This window comes from Mytilus edulis, chromosome 5 (genome assembly GCF_963676685.1).
Source record: "Mytilus edulis chromosome 5, xbMytEdul2.2, whole genome shotgun sequence".
NCBI lineage: Eukaryota > Metazoa > Mollusca > Bivalvia > Mytilida > Mytilidae > Mytilus > Mytilus edulis.
The window spans coordinates 79,484,550-79,509,362 of NC_092348.1; the positions used below are offsets into that span (position 1 = coordinate 79,484,550).

The 24,813-nt window shown below is 33.5% G+C and overlaps 2 long non-coding RNA genes across 2 annotated transcripts; both read right to left on the bottom strand.

Annotated features, from left to right (window-relative positions):
• Nucleotides 1–6,797: 6,797 nt before the first annotated feature.
• Nucleotides 6,798–8,455, bottom strand: LOC139524536 (uncharacterized). The gene is made up of 2 exons (XR_011664813.1): nt 8,403–8,455; nt 6,798–8,006 (listed from the first exon to the last, which is right to left on the bottom strand). It is a non-coding gene; the product is annotated as an uncharacterized lncRNA (long non-coding RNA).
• A 7,398-nt stretch (nt 8,456–15,853) lies between these two features.
• Nucleotides 15,854–19,361, bottom strand: LOC139525485 (uncharacterized). The gene is made up of 3 exons (XR_011664904.1): nt 19,017–19,361; nt 16,800–16,900; nt 15,854–15,926 (listed from the first exon to the last, which is right to left on the bottom strand). It is a non-coding gene; the product is annotated as an uncharacterized lncRNA (long non-coding RNA).
• Between the last annotated feature and the right edge of the window lie 5,452 nt (nt 19,362–24,813).

The window sequence follows — 24,813 nt, forward strand, 5'->3', positions numbered from 1 at the left end:
GTGATATATTTAAACCTTTCAACTACGGGATAAGGAAACTTAATAAAAGTCATTGTCAACTCAGAAATAATGCTAGCAACCTTAAATCTCATTTGTTTAATCAGTTCTTTTCCAAGAACACGTTTTGTGCAAACTGTAACCATCCTGTTGAGGATAACCAACATTTCTTTTTTATTTGCCCTATAAGTATAAAGATACGGAAGCCGATAAGGGCCATTCAAAAAAAATATTTTATGTCGTAATTACGACATAGCATGTCGTAATTTCGACATAACATGTCGTTATTACGACATCGCTATGTCGTAATTTTGACATAACATGTCGTTATAACGACATCGCTATGTCGTAATTTCGACATATCATGTCGTAATAACGACATCACTATGTCGTTAAAACGACATAGCTATGTCGTAATAACGACATCGCTATATATAAAAGAATATGTATTATGATTGCCAAGAGACTAAATGACACAGAAATTAACAACTATGGGTCATCATCATGCCCCCAATAATGAGAAAAGCCCCCGAATAGTCAGCTATAAAAGAGGGAGGAAAGATACCAAAAGGGAAAGTCCCCGAAATGCTGTGTGGCAGACAGTGTTATTAATTAATTATTAGCTCCCTTGGTAAAAATCCAAATTTCATATTTAATGTATTTCATTGTTAAATAATTTACATGAAGCTTAATAAGTATATATTTGTTAATTGCATAGGTTTTGCTATTTGAATTCATTGGTTGAAGATTTTTTATTTACATTGTAAAGTTTAATATTTGCATCGTCGCAAAATCTTTGGTTACCTTCTTTGGATACCTTCAGTGAGAAACTTATATATTTTTAAAATCCCGTCGAAGTTTTATAAGTTACCTGCCATGGAAGGGCTGTACAGCAAGACAAGTTTGAAATAAACAAATAAGACGTGGAAATATATGAGGACTGACATTGCATGGCAAGCATTCCATCTCCCTTTATATAAGCGCAAACTACATGGCTTCTTGTAATAAGGGTGAATTGAAGTATTGATAGCTCTATTTCTACTTTCAAACGTTGAGCACGACATTCCTACAACACGACGTTACACTTTAACATGCGGCGTCGAAGAGGGTTTTTGACTTCGTTTAATTTTTGCAAGTTTTATTCGGTTTTTCATATTGTTGGTTGATTCTGGTTCTGTTCGTTTTGTGATGTCAAAAATTACCTCGAGTTGTGGAAATCGATTTAATAATGTTTACTCTTTAAGTTATTTCAACTAAAAATGCAGTACTGTCGCAAGTAATGTAGGAAGGAAAGATGGGACGGAAGTACATGCATACGGTTTTCCATATTTTTGTTTTATCATAGGATGTTTAACTTTCAAGGTGCATATCATCTGTCATTGTAAAATTTCTATATCTTAATTCAACCAATACAAATATATCTGACACTCTGCAAGTAAATCGAACATTTTTACCCTTGGTAAAATTTGAATAGAATTGTATTTTCCCTGGCACATAAGTTGTCGAAATACACCCCTTCAATTACTTGAACCTTGGCTTGAGAATTATTTCCCAAGTCATCTATAGCGTTTAACTTCTGATATACATTCTAAAGTATAGTAATCTACTCCTGGATCGTCCGCGAAAACGGCAAATATAATCCCGGGTTTTTATTAATTCGATGAAACGGTTTTCGTTGCTGTTTGGGATTCGTCTTTCAATTACCTCCATTTCATGCACAAGTTTATATTGACGAAAAGTTCCGGCTTCGCTAGTACAGGAATTATTTTCATCACGACCGTTATAAGTTAACATGAATAGCAGAACAAATCGCGAAGTAAAACATTCCGTGAACTGGTATTAAGTCTTTAAATATTGGTGATTGCACCTTACTGAAGTGACGACTTTAAATGATCTATTTCGGAGTACTTCCGTAACATAACTTTCAATTCGCATTTTACATTAAGAGGACTGTCTTGGTGTCTTTGCAAAAGATGGACGAAGTTCATGTAATGGGATGTTTTCCCCATTTCCCAATTCTTTTAAATAAATCGTTAAAAGCTATAAACGATTAATAAAAATTGCAAAATTTAACCTGTGTCGAACCTATGTCCTCGGGCGGAGTCTATAGCAACATGCACTATTCTTTTTTTTTTCGGCAGCAATCATCAACCTCTTTTTCCAAATTTTATAACACGATTTGTTTTAATTATCATGAACATTTAATTGAAACTTTACCACATGTAACGTCGGAAATTAGCGTCTTTAGGATTTTAGACGTTTTCAGACGTTTGGACAAATTGGCTACCGTTTTGTAATGTGTGGAAGCATTTTATTTCTTTAAGACCCAAATATGTAGGTAATAAGAAAAGAATATTGGCATTTTTTACTCTTCGTGTATCTAACTTTTGTTTTTATTAATTATAAAAAATACGCGTTAACTGCTTTGAAAAATGAAATATCAACTTGGACAAAATGGCTACCGTTTGAAAAACGACTGTGTAGAGAAGATTTTTATTGAATCAGCAATATTTGAACTCACATGAGGCAAATATTTGTACTTTTGTTAGATATTATTATTGTCTTACTCTTTTTATTCATTTTCTGCTGTATCTACTTATAACATTCACTTTCAGTCGTTGAGTTAATGAAAAACGTCATTGGACATTTTTCTTATTCCAGCTTAATATGCAGTCACCGAGTCAAATGAAATTTGGCAAAATAACTTAACGGCACAGAGAACCAACACATGTCGTTGTTCCTGCCAAGAATCAAGAAGATCAGAGAATAAGAAATAGGATCACTATACATAAGGGTTAAAACAGTTTTTCATAAATGTAACGTTGGACATCCGTTTTTTTTCACAAAGCTTTCTTATTTTAATCCTCAAATAAACTAGATATTACTTAGTATATGATCAAGAGCTGTAAAAACATAATTTAAAACATATACTGAATTTGTTACAATATTGTTTCGTGTTTTCTAACATTTTTATTTTTATTTTGTTTTGCGGATGAAATTTCGAAGATTCTGTTTTAAATCATAGGCGTTGTAGGAACATCGTGTCCAACGTTTGAAAGTAGAAATAGAGCAATCAATACTTCAATACAACCTTATTACAAAAAGCCTTGAAGTTTGCACATATTTGTAGGGAGATGGATAGCTTTGCCTTACTAGGAATGTATGTTAGACTTATCATACAAGGTCGGTGTAATTACACGGGATCTATAAAATATATAAATTTCTCACTGAATCTATTCAAAGAAGGTAACCAAAGATTTTGCGACGATGCAAATATTAAACTTTACAATATAAATAAATATCTTTAACCAATGAATTCAAATAGCAAAGTCTATGCAATTAACAAATATGTACTTATTAAGCTTCATGCAAATTATTTAACAATGAAATACATTAAATATGAAATTTGGAGTTTACCAAGGGAGCTAATAATTAATTAATAACACTGTCTGCCACACAGCATTTCGGGGGCTCTCCCTCTGGTATCTTTCCTCCCTCTTTTATAGCTGACTATGTGGGTCTTTTCTAATTATTGGGGGCATTATGATGACCTATAGTTGTTAATTTTTATGTCATTTAGTCTATTGGCAATCATAATACATATTCTTTTATATATATAGCAATGTCGTTATTACGACATAGTGATGCCGTTATTACGACATGTTATGTCGAAATTACGACATAGCGATGTCGTAATAACGACATGTTATGTCGAAATTACGACATAGCGATGTCGTTATAACGACATGTTATGTCGAAATTACGACATAGCGATGTCGTAATAACGACATGTTATGTCGAAATTACGACATGCTATGTCGTAATTACGACATAATATTTTTTTTTTGAATGGCCCTTATCGGCTTCCGTATAAAGATGTAAGACAGATCCTTCTTGATTCCATTTACTCCAATGTTGATAATGTTGACATAAATATTTAATTACTACTTTTTGGAAACAGATTATTATCATATGATATGAATATTGCTATTTTAACATCTGTTCAGAAAATATCAGTGACACTCAACGCTTTGTTTGAAACTTACTTAATTTTTGTGTCATTTAGTTTTAGTTTTTTGTTTTTTTCTCCTACACTCCAACATTAATTCACTTATTCCACTAAGCAAGCTGAGGGTCTCTTTCAAGCCAAAAATATATATATAATTCTAATGACTTATGAAGGATATTTGCATGTTTCAAGGTACTTTAAATAACTGATGATTAATTGCCTATATATTTAAATATACTTTGCATTTAGTATATAAGTAACACTGTCAACATATATTTGTTCGTGTGTGCTCACAAGTAGCATGTATGTTCCACTATATTGGATTATTTTAAAAACAGTTGTTATAATTGAATTATACCTTGTACATGTAGAGAGAGCTTTTATAGGCTGTGCCTGTTGCTCAATCCTTTTCGTATCTAAATGAATAAAACATGTTTAAAATCAAATCAAAACGATGTTGTTACGGACATTTTTGACATGTTCTGTTGCATATGATGCGAAAACGAAAAACGAAACTCACAGACTGCATGGTAGAGCGAATAAAAAAGATGGCTTTCAGTATGGATTTTTATTTTCACATCAAATGAACGAACATGTGGTGCCCGTTTATAAGACTGACTCCGACTGAAAACTTAACTTCGATTGACAAATTATAAAGATAGCTATATATGTTTACAGGCTGCCAAAGATTCAAGATTACCTAATAAGTGTAATAAAGTTGACAAATTTTACGAGCATGCATTAAGGACTTTAAAAGTAACAATAGACGATGATTGGAAAAAAAGATTAATGTCACCAAGGATTTGTAAACACTTACTATACAAATCCTTAATGTCACTGTAATCATAAAATCGAAAATGGATATTGAAAAGAATTATCTATGTACGCTATAAACTTAATCAGTAAGAGATTATTTAAAAAGGAAATGAAATAGTAGCATACCCTTGTAGAGTTTTTCACACAATTTTAGATTAAATAGTAACACACATATTTATAATACATGTATTTAAGAATGCAAATCGAAACACGTTGTCTGTTCAATTTAAAATGAAATTGTCTGAATAAATTAAACAATTAAACAGACACTCTCTAAATAAAAATATTAGATATAAGTCCGAGTAATTTACACACAATTTGGTCCGTCTTTTTCCACAATCTCACTAGCTTGAATCCATTCAAAAATATAAACTATAATTTGCCACAGTTTCTTTTTCTAATTAATAATAAAATATAGGATTGTTAAATCAAAGTGATTACCTGTCGCTTCCGCAATGTGATTGACTTAACATGGAAGGGCGTTGACGTTAAACTCGTAATTGTCGTAATGTGTCTGGCAATGTTAGAAAAATAGTTTTTATTTGACAAAATATAATACCTATCCTCAATAGGAAAATTCATCAATGTATATAGGGAAACATAACAACTGATCAGTTAGATATGATCAGATATTAACAATGGCTTCGAACATATGATAAATGTTATCACATGCGACTGCGATTAGGATTTGGACGGCAATAGGTAGATGCGGAAACACGGAATACTTTTATTCGTCTTAACTTTTGGAAGATACTTTAGCCGACGAGTATAGATGTTACATATTGTTGATCCTATCTGTCTTGTGTTAAAGAACTAGTGTGTGAGCATATTATATCCATCAATATACTGGTAAACTAAAAGAGACGAATGACCGGTTTGGCTAGTCCATATAAGGATTATGACCAGTTGTTTTGAAGAGAGACAACAGATGCAAACCTGATGATCAGATGCACCCACAAAATTGTTAGTACGTGAAGTATTGCAAACTATAGAACATATCAAAAACAACTTTAGGGTTGAAAAAACAAGACAACCATCTAAAGCAATAATAAACCATCTAATTAACTTTTACCCCAATATATAGAACTTTTATCATTGCCATGTGTGTGGGAATTCCATGCTTTGTGGAAAAATTGGTGAACGCATACATACCACCTGTCCAAAAGTCTTGATACCGCGATCCCAATTTTGAGCACGGTTGTGATGAAATAAACATTTAAAGAGAAAAACAGTTGGTGCACACGTAAAAACCTGTCCATCGAGATGAGACAGGACAGAAACCCCTATTCCAGACGTGGTTATACTTTGAGAAAGAATACATATAGACATACAGCATGGAGATCGAAACGTTTAGACGGCAACTCACCCTAAATGGACGAAGGAGTACTTCAAACAGGGAAAACTATGATAACCGAATTTCAAGAATACGGTAATGAATAGAACAAAAACTGAGATCTCGAGTCCACAGTTGCATATTTCATGGCCAACCCAACCTCCCTGAAACAGACGCAGTGTTGCCATCAAAGATTTCAGTCAATATAAAAAAGAAAAGAGAGTTCTTTTGCACCAAACCTTTTCACCCCACCAAGAGGATTACACGTTTTGTCTCAAAATTTACTGTAACAGCGATATGGTAGCGGAACTAGCAAATGTTTTATAGAAATTATTTGTTCTATGATGGGCAACATCCTAAAATGTCCAGTTGTTTACAGAATCTCTTTTGAAATCATACTACAACAATATCAAAGGTCTATAATGTAAATATGGTCACACTATGAGATTCTACTACCACCAACCCAAAAGTTCAGCTATCGTGGACCCACAATGGACATAAACATCGGTCAATCCTCGTTTGTAACACACAACCGTTTGGAAAGGAAGCTGTATTTAGCTGAGTATTTAGTTAACGACACTTTAGATATGTAAGTGATAGCAATACCCTATAATAATAAAGAGAATAAAAACCACTACAAACTTAATGTACATATATTCTTTTTAATTTATAGTTTGGATACATCTGCTCAGATATATAATCATCATCGCTTGAACATGGTGTTGAGGAATATCTCCGACGACGCCGCCTTCGTTTATGTTTATGATAATGTCTGCAACAACAATATCGCGCACATAACTTTACAAGACAATGTGCAAAAAGACTACCTATACACGAACTCACAATTATAATTAAACATAGTACTAATGGCACCAGGATTATTTCTACTCTGTATTTATCAACGAACATTAAAACAGCCTTATGCACTTCTTCTCGTAAGATATCGATATCTAACCTTATAACCATGTTGGTGGTATATTTGATCGATGTAGCTAAGTAAAATGTTACGTTATATCAGAAATGAGCATCATTCACATGAGACACACCCTGGATAGATATATATAGGATCCATGTATTTAGTTCAACAAAATTTTGAACGCTATAGTATATGATATGACGTCTCAGTATGACGTAGTTCCACTGCTTGCAGAAAAAACAATCTGTGGTCGATTGAATGCGGGTTAACGCACATGAAACTACGGTTTATGTTAATTGATCTTCTTCTTCAACTAAAGCAGCACTACTTCTGTAGTCTAGTACGGGTAAGCAACTATACTGCCAGCAACTGTGTGCTTAAAATAAATATAAGAGTAAAACTGTAGACACACAAACCAGTATAATACCACCTATGAATCAATTCCAGTTGCTGGTATGATAGATAACAACATTGTCCGAGTTAACAACCAATAGATCACGATTGTAGAATATAGTCAAATCCATTATAAGATAAGGATTCTATTCCAGCATACCGCTTACTTCACAACACAAAGCACAAGAAGCACACAGCTATATATATATATATTCACTATTTTATGTACAAGGATGTGTTCCGAGAAATCTTCCGACACCACGTATACACTGTGACTCTTAATCTAAATCAAATACGTTATTACTAGTCTATGTACATCACTATAAAAGTCTATGCGTTGTGGAATCCACTAAAGTCTAAGAGCACCATCCATGTCACTTCAATCTAAATAATACAGCCACATCCAGTTACACAAAACACATATCACAGAGGACTTATCTATTCAAGGTAAGTAAAATATTGTTCGTACTTTGAACTGCATTAATACACCTATTTATGTACTTTCATAAATCACTGACACTGCGCCCATATACTAATGACTCCTACATATAAAGAATAAATACAATGAATTGAATTAAGAAAATTAACATACAGATTATGTATGGATAGCCCGTATCACATATAAATACTTATTAATATAAGGTCAAATCAAAGATTTGTATAGTACAAATCCTTGGTCAGATAAAATACACCTTTATTCTTTATTTTAAATCAGTGTAAACTGTTAGATAATGTTCTTATTTAAACAATTTTTAACCACTCAACCTTGTGTATTAATCTTAAGTCGTAATTAACTATGGATTATCCAGAAGTAAAGAAATAAGGCCTTGCCTTTACAATCAAAAATATATTCAAAATCATCATCTCGAAAAAATGTACGGTACGGTAAATATCCCTTTTTACCTCTTTATGTTTATGAACAAAACATTCATACTCACCAGTAGGAAACTTAAACAATTCTTACCATTTCATCATATGTATTAAGTCATCTATTTATATAGATAACGCCTATCACTTAACTTATTAAACTTCCTGTCTCCTAGACGATTACATAGGGGGGTAATGGGGATACCTTCATGACGGTAAAAATACTTGCCAAGAGACATTAACGGTAATTTTAGGTGCTTGACAATAAAAAGTTCACTTTTCGATCCTTTACATTTGGCTGATTTTGACGAATCACGTTCAATGGTTTTCAAAAATGATGGTAACGACGAATATTTTGACGAATCACGTAAAATTCAAACCAATTTGACGCTAACTGTAGCCAAAAATGACCGTTTGACACCTAACAGTAAAGGGCATTCCTACCCTCAAACATGTATAATGAAATACATAACAGGAAGTCATACATTAATAATTAACATTGCACTGACATTGAATCGAATTCCTTATTAAAGCCAAACATTTGAGGCTTGAGCACTTTAAAGTATTCTAAGTTTGAAAGATAGTGAAAACCCCGTTCTTCTTTAATCGTGGATATACGATAAACGGATTGTCATTATCTTACATGTTATCCTATTGTTTAGACCTATTCCAATAATCATAAAATTTCAATTAATGATTCACTGCCCGAAGCACATTTATCAGGTAGAATGAATTCTATTTTGTTATCGAAATTGATTAAAAATTGTAAATAGTTAAAACAAACAAAAATCAAACCATGCATTGAAAATTACTATGAAGAACAGATTCAAAGCAATGCAAAAGAAAAGAAAGAAAAACGTCCTTTAAACTTTAAGCTTTTACAATAACAAAACATTTCAGAATACTGGACCATGTTGGGTAAGAATAGTGTTTACACAGGGATTAAATCAAAATGAATCATTGAAGCAATAAAAAAAAACAGTTTACGTTCTTTACTTTTTTTTGTGATTGTTTTCTTATGTTGTTGTTTTGTGCGATTAGTATTCCAATGCGATTGCCAATATAGTTAATAAGCAATATTTATTCTTTGTATCGGTCTATCTACCTGTACAATAAAAACAGCAACGACAAGTTTTACAAACTTAGCAGACAAAACGACATGGTATCTGCAGAAAGTAAGAATGTAAGCAACGACAGCGTCGGTGACTTTTAAAAATAGTATATGTATCATTTTTTTAACGATTTAAATGTATAAAATGAAAGAAACTGTTGAATACGAGATCTGATGTCGTTTCAAAAGACATTGATAACGTCATCAACTATTACAGTTCTGGGATTCTTCTTTGAAGATAAAAAAAAATTGGCTGAACGTCAATATTTTTATTTCATTTTTTATACTTCGGACATTTGTTGCCAATTTGTTGCGTGACATCAACAACGATATCGACGAAAGCAGCGTTTGGGAAGAAGACTTTGGTTAGTAAAAAAAACCACAATACGTCACGTTTGCTCTCCAATAGGTCCGGATCACCTACCAAGTTCCCTTAGAAATATTTAATGTCAAAACGTATCGAACCTTTAAAAATAATATACTATGGAAGTAATGATTACAGCCCCACTAGAAAGCCAAACGAATCACTAACCGAACTCTGTCTGTTTGTTAAGGTCTTTTTTGTTTTTTGTTTTATTTCAAATTAATTGGTAATAATAAAGGATAAATCTATAAGCACCCATTGTTTATCTTATCTTATAGTCCTTCGTTCAACATTTAGATTGTCGGACAACTCTTTTTGTTATTGCTATTTAATTGTTATGTTGCAAAAGAGGGACGAAAGATACCAAAGGGACAGTCAAACTCATAAATCTAAAACAAACTGACAACGCCATGGCTAAAAATGAAAAAGACAAACAAACAACAGCACACATGACACAACATAGAAAACTAAAGAATAAACAACACGAATCCCACTTAAAAACTAGGGGTGATCTCAGGTGCTCCGGAGGGATAAGAAGATCCTGCTCCACATGTGGCACCCGTCGTGTTGCTTATGTGATAAAAAATCCGGTAAATAGTCTAATTCGGTAAGTCATATTCATGAAAGGAAAGGGGATTGTAGTTACAACGTAAGGAACATATCCGATATTATTTGTGAAACGGTTATTCCATAACGGCCAACCAACTCGTGATGGCGTCCGTAAAATTTACGAAGGGATGATTTCAACTTCACCATTTGGAACTCTTGGTTTAATAGCTTCCTTTTGAGCAGCAACCCTCGATGTTACCCTCGGGGGAAAACGTCAAACAGCAGTGGCATCGGACCAGTGGTTTAAATAGTTATCAAATGTACCAGGATTATAATTTAATACGCCAGACGCTCGTTTCGTCTACATAAGACTCATCAGTGACACTCATATCAAATTATTATAAAGTCAAACAAGTACAAAGTTGAAGAGCATTGAGGATTCAAAATTCCAAAAAGGTGTGCCAACTACGACTATGGTAATCTATTCCTGGGATGAGAAATTATTCGTTTTTCGTAAATTTCGCGTTCAGATGAATAATTACACCATTACACCAAAAACCAAGCTGCAGTGGTTACGATATAGAATAACCAGGAGGTTATTTTAGGTAAATAAATAATTTTTTGAATAGAATCAATGTTATTGACAATCCAAACTGTACCTTTTACCAAGAAGAACTTCGAAGCGGAAACAATTTAACATATTTTTTGGAGCTGTTGAAATTGTACAAACATGCATTGACGAATACTAGTAACATAAACGCTACCATTTTTTTCTGCACCAGATGTGCATTTCAACAATCAATGTCTCTTCAGTTATGCTCAAGACCAACATATTTGAAGGTCCAAAGCTTATTAAACGGGACGAAGGGCTATCAACCAAAAAGGGACAAAAAATACAGCCAAAGCCGGCCAAGGAATCAGAGCTTTGTTTGAGGGAGATACATTCCTTGATTTTAAATAATTTCAAAAATTTTGTAACCGCAAATTTTAATAACACAAAATCTGAATTTTCATGAAAGTACCGAAGTACTGGCTACTGGGATGGTGATACCCGCGGGGACTATCTGTCTACTAAAAGACGCATCGACCTAGTGGTAGTAATAACATAAACTGTATCAACTTTTCTGCACCAGATTCGAATTTCGACAAACATGAAATTGACGCTTTATTTTTGTCAAATCGTATATGTGTTCAATTTACCAAATAAAAGTTTTCTGTTAGTCATTACTCGTATACAAAATCGTTTAAGGGGGTGCTGTTAATTTGATTTATCTGCAAATAAAACAATATATTTTTAACTGCAATTATTTAAAATAAAAAGTTTTAACAGTACATGCAGTGCAAAACTGAATAAAGTCTCTTTACAGTATTGAACAAATAATATAAATTTGGAATGGTTTTGACACACTTTTAAGTGATTATTCAAAATTATAGGGTCAAACAACGCGAAAAACATGTAATTTTGATATCTGTACTCATTTATTATACTAAACGTTACACACGTATTGAAAAAAGAGACAAATATCATTAATATGGCAACTACAGACCAATATCTATCACTTGCATATAGTGTAAATTACTCGAATAATCATCAGCTAGTAACATGATGAAACACCTTGAGACATATTAAAAGTAAAATTACCAAACAAAAAAACAGAACTCTTAGGAAAATCCAAAATGGAAAGTCTGTAAACAAATGACAAAATCAAAAGCTCAAACATCAAACATCAAACGAATGGATAACAACTGTCATATTACTGCATTGGTGCAGACATTTACTTATGTAGAAAATGGTGGATTAAACCTGGTTTTATAGATAGATAAACCTCTAACTTGTATGACAATTGCATAAAATTCCATTTTATTGCCAACGATTTGTGAACAAAACAAACAGACATAATAGGTAAAACTGTCAAAAATAGAGGTACAGCAGTCAACATTGTGTTATTAGTTATCAAAAGTACCAGGATTATAATTTTATACGCCAGACGCGCGTTTCGTCTACATAAGACTCATCAGTGACGCTCAGATCAAAATAGTTAAAAAGCCAAATAAATACAAAGTTGAAGAGCATTGAGGATCAAAAATTCCTAAAAGTTGTGCCAAATATGGCTAAGGTAATCTACTCCTGGGGTTAGAAAATCCTTAGTTTTTCGAAAAATTCAAAGTTTTGTAAACAGAAAATTTATAAAAATGACCATATAATTGATATTCATGTCAACACCGAAGTGCTGACTACTGGGCTGGTGATACCCTCGGGGACGAAACGTCCACCAGCAGTGGCATGTGTTATAACTGTAATCACTACAAACGCAAACAAGTATGTTACAAAGAAACACAAAAAGGCTTAAGACAAAAGACAAAGCACATTAGTAAAAATGAAAGACAAGAATACAAAAATTTATCATAAAAATGAAAAGCAGGAACTCAGTGCAGAACGATCATTCGAATTACAGGATACAATCCCGTTCCCTTTTCACGAAAGTGAGCTACCAAATCAGACTATCTAATGGATTTGTACTAACATTAGCAACACGACGGACGCCATATGTGGAGTAGGATCTGCTCATCCTTCCGGAACACATGAGATCATCCCCAATTTTTTTTGGGGGGTTCGAGATGCTTAGTCTTTAATAAACGCTGAGATGTCGCCAACGTCACTAAAACGGACAGATTAGTAGTCTGAAAGATAACCAATTACAGCCAATCCAAAAATGTTGTATTGTACAGTTCAAAGTCGAAAATAAATTAACAACGCTACGGCTAAATGAATAAAAGACCAACAGACAAACAAAGGTCTATAAAACACAACATAGAAAACTAAGCACTGATCACATGACCCCAACGAATGAGTTGGATTGATATCATAAAATATAAAATTGAAGAAAGAGACACACTACACAATTAATGTATATATATATTTTTTAAATTATATTTTTGATTTATCTGTTGTGATATATTTACATCATCATCATCATCCTCATTGTCATCATCAGCATCATCGCTTGAACATTGTCTAAAGGAATATCTTCGACGACGCCTTCTTCTTTTATATTTTGGACGCTTGCAACAGTATCGCGTACACAACTTTACAAGAAAATGTGCGCAAATACTACCTATACAAGAACTCAAAACTATAATTAAACATAGTACTAATGGCACCAGGATTATTTCTGCTCTGTATTTATCGACGAACATTAGAACCGCCTTATCTACCTCTTCTCGTAAGGCATCGATATCTAACCTTATTACCATATCGGTGATGTATTTTATCGATGCAGCTGGGAATAATGTTACTTTATATCTTGGGAAAAGTAGCCAATGTCGTATTGCGTAATCTGAACGAATTTTATCATTCAAAACAAGAGACAATTCATGGATATACATAGGACCCATGTATTTAGGCAAACCAGGTTTTGAACACTATAATATAATGTGGTGTCGTTTCACTACATCGATAATACATCCTGTAGTTAATACGTCTGTGGTTTGATACGGATTCTTGAACATGAATTCACTGCTTATCAATAATGTTGCACCTTTTTGTTAATATTATTCACTCAACTGAATCTTGGGTACAACTCCTGTTGTAGTTATGTAAGGAAAACCATCTAACGGTATACTGTATGCAACTGTGTACAAATGATCACAAATGCAAGATCAAATTAGAGTAAGAATATAGTTAACAAACCAGTATAATACAACTTATCCGTTTATGTCCGATATTACTGGACATCATAAAGATTCCCGTAAAATTTGATGTTATAATAGTACATATCTGACGCATCAATGGAAAAGTGATTGTTGTATAACGTCATTAGTTCAAGAGGCACATATTATGGGGTAAGTGGCGCAGATTTCAAACTAGTGATAAGGTCTATATCGCCTTTGAATAAATTTTTCCAGATATTGGTAAATATATCAACACTGTCCGGAGTATTCACCACAAAATTAAGATCACTATACACGCACTGCGACTGTTCAGTTAAACCAAGACGTTAAGACGTTTATTCATAATTTTAAAGACTTTTTTCCATATGTACATTACTGTAAAAGTCAAAACGCTTCGATATTCACTTCCAACTAATAAAACGCATTACATCTCACTAAAATCTAAAAGTTACTATCTTATTCAGTTTCATAAAACACACATTATATCACTAAATACATTTGTAGTATGAAAAATATCGTTTGTACCTTGCACTGCTTATTATCATCCCTTATACACACCTGATATTTAAGTAATCACCTCACACTACACCAATTTACTTATGACTCCTATTTCAATAAAAACTACAATCAATACAATCAGAGACATATAATACAATTAAGTAAATATTTACATACAAATTATTTATGTAAATACCCTGTTACATGCTTCTTATAACTATATGGTCAGATATATATATTCACCTTTAAACTTGATTTAAAATCAATTTTATAAATAGTTATTTCCTAATTTTCGTATTTAGATCAATTTTAACCACTCAACCATATGCATTTATTTCACTTTATGACATAACTATATATTACTAGTATCCGAAATCATGGAAACAAAACCAAACATTTCTTCTCCTTTTGTTATACATTACTATAAAGTCAAATATATACACAAACAACTCAATAATAAACATATGTATTCTTTGTATTGGCCTATTTACTTGGACAATAAAAAAACTATCAGCTGTACAAAGCATTTCCCAAAACAAAACGACTTGGTATTTGCAGAAAGTGTGAATGTAAACAACGACAGCGTCATCGACCTTTATACATAGTATATTTATCGTTTCTAATGATTTTTAGAAAATAAAACGATAATAAAGACAACACCCATCAATAACCGCATGATTTTTAATAACGTATAAAACTATTCGATCCTTTCTATGAGTCGACTTTTTTTTTTTTTTTTTTTTGCGATTTGGACTCCTGTTAGGAAAATTATTAATCAATATTTATTCTTTGTATTGGACTATCTACATGAACTTTAAAACACCAGCGAATAGCTGTATAAAGCACTTGGCAGGTAAAACGACTTGGTATCATCAGAAAGTACAAATGTAAGCAACGATACCATGATAATAAATAGAATATGTATCGTAACTATAATGACATTTCTACTGATTTTGACAAATTAGACCATATATATAGAGAGAGATTGAATTAATATATAAAATAAAAATTAAACAAAGTTAATGGGGAATGTGTCTATGGGACACAGGTGATGCCTCCGCTTGCATATAAGAAATACGATTTTAATTGGTCATAACTCTAAACTATAAAAGTGATGCTGCCCTAATTTGTACTTTATCTGAGTTTTGTGGTAATAAGCTTTGTTATGTTCTTTTTCACGGGTTCACCCGAACATAAAGCATTTCTTTTCTATACAAGGCTTAATAACACAAAACACAAATATACTATGGGATGTAGGTTTGCAGCATCCAGTCTTTTAATAATACATTCGGAACATAATAACAAGTGGAAAAAAAAAAATAGAATGCGGCAGGTGTTACGCCAAAAAACGGTCCTTATCACATTCTCTTCACTAGAAGTATGATCAACAGCCTGAACAATCTACAAAATATAATTACAAAAATTAGAAACAATTCGCAACTACATTTAAATGAATGAAAAGAGAAATTGATTAAATACTGTAACTTTGGACAGTATACATGTGCATCTTTTGAATTGTACAAATCTATAAGAATAATCTTAATAGACGTGTGAAAGACAGTACCTATAGAACAACAAGTGTTTTTAAACAAAAACAAAATAAAAGTCAAACAGACCTTAACAGCAATTGAATTAAACGTGTAGACTGATTGAATGCAAACCGTCGAATGATTTAATTCCCGCTTAGGTATGCACGGGTGAATCCACCCGTGCAAACTACTACGCATAACGGTATTCGTTAAGCCTTATAACGAAAAGAAAATTATTTATGTTCTTTTTCACGGGTTCAACCGAACATAAAGCATTTCTTTTCTATACAAGGCTTAATAACACAAAACACAAATATACTATGGGATGTAGGTTTGCAGCATCCAGTCGAGACAAAAGGCGAAAGAGTGTATATTAGATGCCAAGGTATAAGAAACTGTCTTTCACCTATCCGTCTTTAGAACTTTCGGCTCGCCAACGGCCATTAACTTTGAAAAGCATATATGAAACACCGTTGTTTGTGGCTTGAGAAGCGCCTCCTCTTCGTAAACTATACAAACTAAATTGTTTTTGTCTAACCCTATTGCACTTAAAGCTTCCCTGGCTCTAGTATAAGATGAAGGCTTATATATTTTACTCAATACTAAGGTGTCTTTTGGGGGCTGCAAAGAAAAAAATGTACTCCGAAGAATTAATCTTAAGATTGCTAATTAAGTCACAATAATATTTAAAAAAAAATTACAGGATAAGTTGGTATATCCGTATTTGCTATCATAACTATACTACCTTGTCTATAAATATCGGTCTTGCCATTGTGAACTATAATTTCAACGTGTGTTTTATGAAAATTGATATCACTCATTATTATAAGCGAGAGTTCTTTGTATCTAAAAAATCAAGCATAAGCCAATTATAACAAACAAAGTAACCAACAATAGGACAGGTTAGAATTATCATGATACAGGTTAAATAGGAAGTTAAATTCTTTCTTTTGTATGGTTTTCGCCTATCCTTCAAGTACAGAAAATCACAACCAGGATACAAGCGGCCAGGTCCGCATATTAAACACATTTACAATGTACAATCTACTGTTACAATATGAAAAAAACAAAAAGTGGCAAGGTACGCATAAAGAAAGTTTTACTCAAAATTCATTCATTCATTTTAGCATCAAATTGCAATACAAGACATGGAAAGATATGCAATGTCCTATCCTTCAAGGACAGAAAATCACGGCCAGGTCCGTGATAAAAGCGGCAAGGTCCGCTATAAAACATATGTACACTGTACAATCTACAGTTACAATATAAAAAACAAAAAAGCAGCAAGGTCCGCACAAAGATATTTTTATTAAAAATTCATTCATTCATTTTAGCATCAAGTTTCAATACAAGACATGGAAAGATATGCAAAATCCTATCCTTCAAGGACAGAACATCACGGCCAGGTCCGTGATACAAACGGCCAGGTCCGCATATTAAACATATGTACACTGTACAATCTACAGTTACAATATCAAAAATCAAAAAGCGGCAAGATACGCATAAAGAATTTTTTCTCGAAATTCATTCATTCACTTTAGCATCAAGTTTCAATACAAGCACATTTGAAATAAACCTATAATCGTTTAAAACCGAATTCTCAGCACATCCCCTGTCGAAAAAAAAATAGAAGGGGTTTATATACTCTTGCACTAAACCAACAAACTTGCCGGTGTCAACAGACTCCGGTATCGGCCAGAAAACTGTCGATTTTAAGTAAGGGATACCCAATGTACCGTTAGCTTTACATAATTGAATATGTTTTACAGTGTAAGCTATTAAAGATACATGTGACAAGAGCAAATTATTATCGATTGACCAGTCAAACGTGAATGCATCAATTATAAAAATATAACTTTTGTTAAAGGATCAAAAAGCTTTGAATTATACCTTGGGAGTTAATCATTGTCACTATTAGCAAACCGATCTAGGCTAAAAGGTCCCAATATTTTATTAAAATAATGAAAAATTCTGTCCGACAACGACCAATCGTCAAAATCAAATATTTTCCTATACTGATCCGCGGTAGTATTCAAAGTTCTTGGTATCCACTCAATTTTCAAACACATCGAATTTTCTGTACAAAAATAAAAAAATTTCCATAGCTAGATTAGGCAAATCCAGTTTAATACTGCCAACTTCGAATATTTTATCTACGTTTTGGTAATCGGTGAGTAGTTTGAAATTTATTTTAAAATGATCAGGAAAGCTTTCCAAGTCAAAATCACTGCCTTTAATTCTCGCCCAGTTGACCTTGAGATTTTAGTGAAGAATGACAAAATTCTAACTCTTTAATAGACACAAGATCTAACTTAACTCTAGAGTACCAAGAGGATCGATCATTTACTAAATGGTGTAAGTGTCTTGTCAAAATTCTACATAATTATATTACCTAATGCGGGTGATAATGCAATGATTTTACCAATATCCGCTGCAAATTTCCTTGCAGTCGTATAACAAGGATTTATAAGTGTCACTTTTCTATGAAAACACAAGAAACTTTTGTGATTCAACATGCATATCTATATGAAGATACCCCGATGATGTCTTGAATCAAACTTAAATGCAAAATTTGTATTTGCTGCATACGTTTTGGCCTCTTTACAACCTCGTATTTAAATTTAAATAACATTTCGTATTGATGTACGTGTCTGAGGTCAAGAATCAACACCGATAAAGGATTAACAACAAAAGGGGGAGTGCTAACTTCCTTAGCGAATCCCGTAAATACCAAAAATACAGAAGTAGGTGCATCGGTAATTTTCCAAAAAAAAGCCAGATTCAAGTATATTCTATTCTATTCTATAGGTAAAACTAATTTTTTGAATTCCGCCAATAAAAGTTTTTCTTTCCAAAATTGTAGGCTATAATACAATCGACCTTTTACATTATAAACTTGTACTAACTCATTGTCATACTCATATGTGTCTAAACATAAATTAAAGTCAATCAAAGATAATACCTCATTTGGAACTGCTGGTGTTGTTAGACCGCTTATTTTTGGACAATTAGACGACCAATGTCCTGTGGAAAACAACGAGAAAGCCTCAGCTGTAGGGATGCTAGTAGGATTGTCATCTTCACTCCTATAATGACTTCTTGCAGGTGCACATTCAGGAGAACTTTGGACTTCCTCGTCAGACATGAAGTAGAAAAAAGTCAAACAGACCTTAACAGCAATTGAATTAAACGTGTAGACTGATTGAATGCAAACCGTCGAATGATTTAATTCCCGCTTAGGTATGCACGGGTGAATCCACCCGTGCAAATTACTACGCATAACGGTATTCGTTAAGCCTTATAACGAAAAGAAAATTATTGTATACGTTTAAGTATAATATTTAGGTGAGGCACACTTATGTTAATTTAAGAACGGAAACGAAAATTTTACCATTTTTCCATTTGTTTAGGGGCATTACTCTAGAAGGGTTAAAGTGACAATACCAAAATTCAAACTTGATATGTGTTTTGTGGTAATAAGCCTTGTGTATAAGTTTCACAACATTTTGGTTAAGGCAAACTAAAGTAGGTGATCGGAAACAAAAAAAAACTTGCAAATTTTCCATTCGTAAAGGGGCAAAACTCTAGAACGGTAAAAGTGACACCAACCGAATATTCGAACTTGATTAGTGTTTTGCAATAAAAAGCATTATGTGTTAGTTTCATAACAGTTGGCTGAGGCAAATGTAAGTGTAACGAAAATCGGTAATAGTTTATTTATTTCGATGTGAAATACCAGTTGTCTTTTCCTGTTAATTGTGTTTCTATATGTTTATAAGTTTCTCCATAGTTGGAGCACCGTCTATTTGTTAAAACACCCCTACAATTGGTATAATCTTGATTTTCACCCCTTCAAGTATAATGGACCGTTCCCTATGGTAGTATATAAGCCAGCTCAAGACAGAGAAACTTTGTCAGTTTTATGTGGACCATTGAAGAGTTAACATCTAGGATTAAATATTCCAACTGGTAAGTAGAGTGGCTTTAGTGATTCAGAGGATATAAATTATAGTGTTTGGATTTATATGTGAATATTTCGAATAGTGATTGTGTTATAAAGTGAACTTATATAATAAGTTAGTGTACAGTGAAAGTACAAGGTGTATACTTGCATGTGTTGCAAGTTGTTATATTGTGGATGTGTATTAGTGAGAATACATGGTGAAATCTTGCTGGTGTTGCAAGTTGTTATATTGTGGAAGTGTATTAGTGAAAGTGCACTGTGTTAAACCTTACCAGTTGGATAATATTCATTGTGTGGGAACTCAAAGGGATAGTTAGTGCGTGAGTTCAGCTGTGTTATATATATATTCCTTGTGAATTGAAACATTGTGCAAGTGTAATTGTGTCATTGTGTTATTGTGGTTAGTTGCAGACTAACAAGGTGATACTACATATTGGTGGACGTTGTAAATAGAAGTTGTATATATGTGATTTTGTGTTCATACGTTTTGTGTAATACTTACTTGATGCATGTTGCAAAGTAATCTGTTGGTGACATGGTGTAATACAGGGCCGTATGCATGTTGCATAATAATCTGTTAGTGACATTGTGAATAAATCGGTCTGATACATGTTGCATAGTGATTGCATAGTGATTGCATAGTGACATTGTGTATATATATTCTGTTATGAAACATTGTGTCTGTGCATTGTGAATGAGGTACTTCACCCGGCAGTTTGATTAATGTGCTTTGTGTGGCGTATATATTTGACATTGTGAATTCATTTAAGGGTGTGTTAATTGTTTTAGATAGGACAACTTCTTGTGGTAAAAAAAATGAGTTGAACACTTGAAATCCTGATTTATTCAGATACGGATCCATTGATCACCCGGTTACACGTTATATAAGAAAGGGATCGGAAATGAAAAATTCATAAATTTGTTCATTTGTAAAGGACATAACACCCTTTAGAACGGAAAAGTGACACCACCAACTTGATCTGTGTTTTGTGTGTCGTTGTTAGCATTGCGTATAAGTTTGATAATATTTGGTTGAGGCAACTAATATTAGAACATGGAAACCAATTTTGGGACCGTCCAGGGACGTACGAACAAAGGTAAAACTAAATGCCCCCTCCGCTACGGCGGGGGTTTAAAATTTGGTGTACATAATCTGCTCTATATGTTGTTTAAAAAAATCTTAACTTTGTCAACTATTACAATATAAAAAAGAAGATGTGGTATGATCGCCAATGAGACAACTCTCCACATGAGACCAAATGACATAGAAATTAACAACTCTATGTCACCACACGGCCTTCAACAATGAGCAAATCCAATACCGCATAGTCAGCTATAAAAGGCCCCGAAATGACAAATGTACACAATTCAAACGAGAAAACTAACGGCCAAATTATGTACAAAAATAATTCTTGTTTGAAGATAACAAATGGATGAATGCCGATCGCGATGTTTTTTACATTTCGAACAGTTGTTGCTAATTTGACGCGTGATATCAACGACGATATCGACGAAAGTAGCAATCGTTAGGACAACTTTGGTATACAAAAATGTCCTAGACGTCAAGTTTCTCTTTTATAGGTCTGGATCATCGATTTCCATAGAAAATTTCAATGCCAAAACGTATCGAACCGTTAAAAATTGTATCGAAGCGGTGCTGAAGCCACAACTAAAAAGTTTAAATGAATGATAAACCGAACTGAACTGAGGTAGCAATAAACAGTTAGGAAAAAATAATAAAATTAGCCCTTATGAATTTTACCATTCCCTTTTCATTGCTTTCTTGCAATATCAAGCTTACTGTTTGTGTCATATATGGGCATATGTATGTAATCAGAATCTTTCATAGATTTTATTTCCAGTATATAAAATGGTAAAATATAATTTCTTTTTGGTGTATCCATGGCAACAATCTGCATTTATTTGTTATAAAATATTGCAAAAAGGGGGGGAAAGATGTCACATATTTCCCCAAAATTTGACTAAAAGTAGAATTTCAATTGCTTGAAGTAATACCTTTTCTGAAACTGTGTACATATATCATTCAGCAAATCCAATGAAAATCATATGTCTTTCATCTCATTTTTTTGTAAAATTGCGTCAAAAACTTCGTGTAGAAAAAGAGTGTTTGTAAACAGTACATTAATTTCTGGACCGATGGCCGGTCTAGCTATGAAAATACGGACTGTCAAACAGAAAACAGCCCATAAAACATGTAAAAAATAATCTTGATGCTCTTATAAACTACTTTTGAAGGCTAAATTAACACTCATCTGTCTAAAAATGAATTTTATTTCACAATAACTTTCCTATTTGAAAAATCCACAGGGGCCATAATGCGAAACTAAACACCTAACTGTGTATTGCTACCTGAACTCTGTTTATGCAGCATTTGGCAAAACCTTTCGGAGTGTTGGTTCCTTAATTCCCAGTTTCGTACTTTATTTGTTTTTTTAAGCCTTATTCGGAAGAAGAAGTGCCACTGTTGGTTGAGATTTTCTCCCCGAGCATTAGTTCAGTAGTCAGCACTTCGATTCTGTGTTGACATAAAATATCAGTTACTTACTTACTTACTTACTTACTGCCCGGTATGCCATCGGCATGTAGGGCAGCAACAAAGGTTCTCCATTTCTGTCTGTCTTTGGCCATCTTTTCTACTGTTCCCCATGTATTATTAATGGTCTTCAGTTCTCCTTCTACAGTACGTCTCCATGTGTTCTTTGGTCTTCCTCGCTTACGCCTTCCTTCTGGAGTCCAATGTAGAGCTGTTCTAGTGATGGAATTTCTATCTCTTCTGATGACATGCCCAATCCATTTCCAACGCCTTCTCATTAATATTGTACCCATGCTATCTTGATGACACTGTCTCAAAAGGTCTTCATTAGATATTTTATTTGGCCAGAAAATACGTAGGATTCTTCTTAAGCTTTTGGTATGGAAAATTGACAGTTTGTTTAGATCTAATTCTGTCATCCTCCAGCATTCAGATCCGTATAGCAGAGTAGATAAAACACAACTCCTGTACAGTTTAAGTTTGGTCTTCTTACTGTACTGTGCTGATTTCCATACATTGTTTAATGATCTGAAAATATTTCTGGCTTTGTTTAATCTGTTCATAATGTCATTTCCTGCACCTCCATCGTTTCTTATTGTACTTCCTAGGTATGTAAATGTTTCTGTGATGGGAAGATCTTTTCCATCTACTAGGATAGGAGCTGGGTTATTGATGTTTAGGGTCATGACTTCTGTTTTGGTTTGGCTGATTTTAAGTCCAACTTGACTGGCAAATGTATTAAGGCGGTTTGTCTTCTCTTGTAAATGGTGGTGGGTATGAGATAAAAGAGCAAGATCATCAGCAAAATCAAGATCTTCTAGTGTTGCTGAAAGGTTCCATCTTATTCCTCTTGGAGCATCTTCTGTTGTTTTTCTCATTACCCAGTCAATGACAACATTGAAAAGAAGAGAAGACATCACACATCCTTGCCTAACTCCTGTTTTTACCTCAAACCAGATGTTGCTATGCCCTACACTGCAAGTGAAATTGTTGTAAAAACTTTTGATAAGTTCAATTATATCTTTTGGAATTCCATATGCTCTTAGTATTCGCCACAAGGTCTTTCTGTTGATACTGTCAAAGGCCTTCTGGAAATCCACAAAGTTGATGTAAAGCTGCCTTTGCCATTCTGTACATTGTTCGATGATGTTGCGTAAAGCAAAAATTTGATCGATGCACCCTCTACCTTTACGGAATCCTGCTTGCTCTTCTCTTAGTTGTTTATCAATTGCATCTATTATTCTTTGGATAATAATTTTGGCCATGATTTTACTTGGAATTGACAGGAGGGTAATGCCTCGCCAATTGTTGCAATCGCTTAGAGTTCCTTTCTTGGCTAGCTTTATTATTATGCCTTTGGTCCAATCGTCTGGTATTATTTTTCCTTCCCATATTGATGTAAATAATGCTTGAAGAATTTCAGCTGCGAGTTCTGGGTCGACTTTGAAAAGTTCTGCATTCAGGTTGTCATGACCTGGTGATTTTCCATTTTTTAAAGATTTTATTACTTTTATTATTTCTTGTTTGTCTGGAAGGTTGATATTAATTTCCAAGTCTTGAACTGCCTCAATTACTATCGCTTCGTCATCTGGCGGTGGCCTGTAACGTACTTCCTTAAAGTGTTCTGCCCATCTGGCTTTTTGCTCGTCTTCTGTTGTCAATAGCCTTCCATTTTTGTCTTTTATATGGACATCATTAGTGTTACGAAATTTACCACAGATTTCCCTTGTGATCTTGTAGATTTTTCCTTGTTCGCCCTTTTCTGCTGCTTCTTCTGCTTGTTTAGCAAGGTCTTCCATGTAAGCTCTTTTGTCTGCTCTAGCCATTCGCTTAACATTTTTGTCTAGTACTCTGTAGCTTGCTTTGTGTCTTTCTTGTAACCGTTCAGATTTTGTGTCTAGAATCTTCTTATTCATGTGACGTCTTTCTTCTATAACCTTCCATGTACCTGGTGTTATCCATTTCTTCATCTTTTTACCCTGTTTAAAACCCAAACATTCTTTGCTAGTTGTTTCGTAAATTTTTCTTATTTGATCCCATTTTGAGTTGACTTCTGTTGTTTCTGTCGGGATCATGTCAGGATTATCTGTAAGAGCTTGAAACTTATTTTTCAATTGGAGGATGAATGCAGTTTTTACTTTGTGATCTTGTAATTTTTCAATATCATATCTTGTGGGAACAAGTGTTTTACGTCCTGTACTTCTCAATTTCATCTTAATATTTGCAGTAACAAGGTGATGG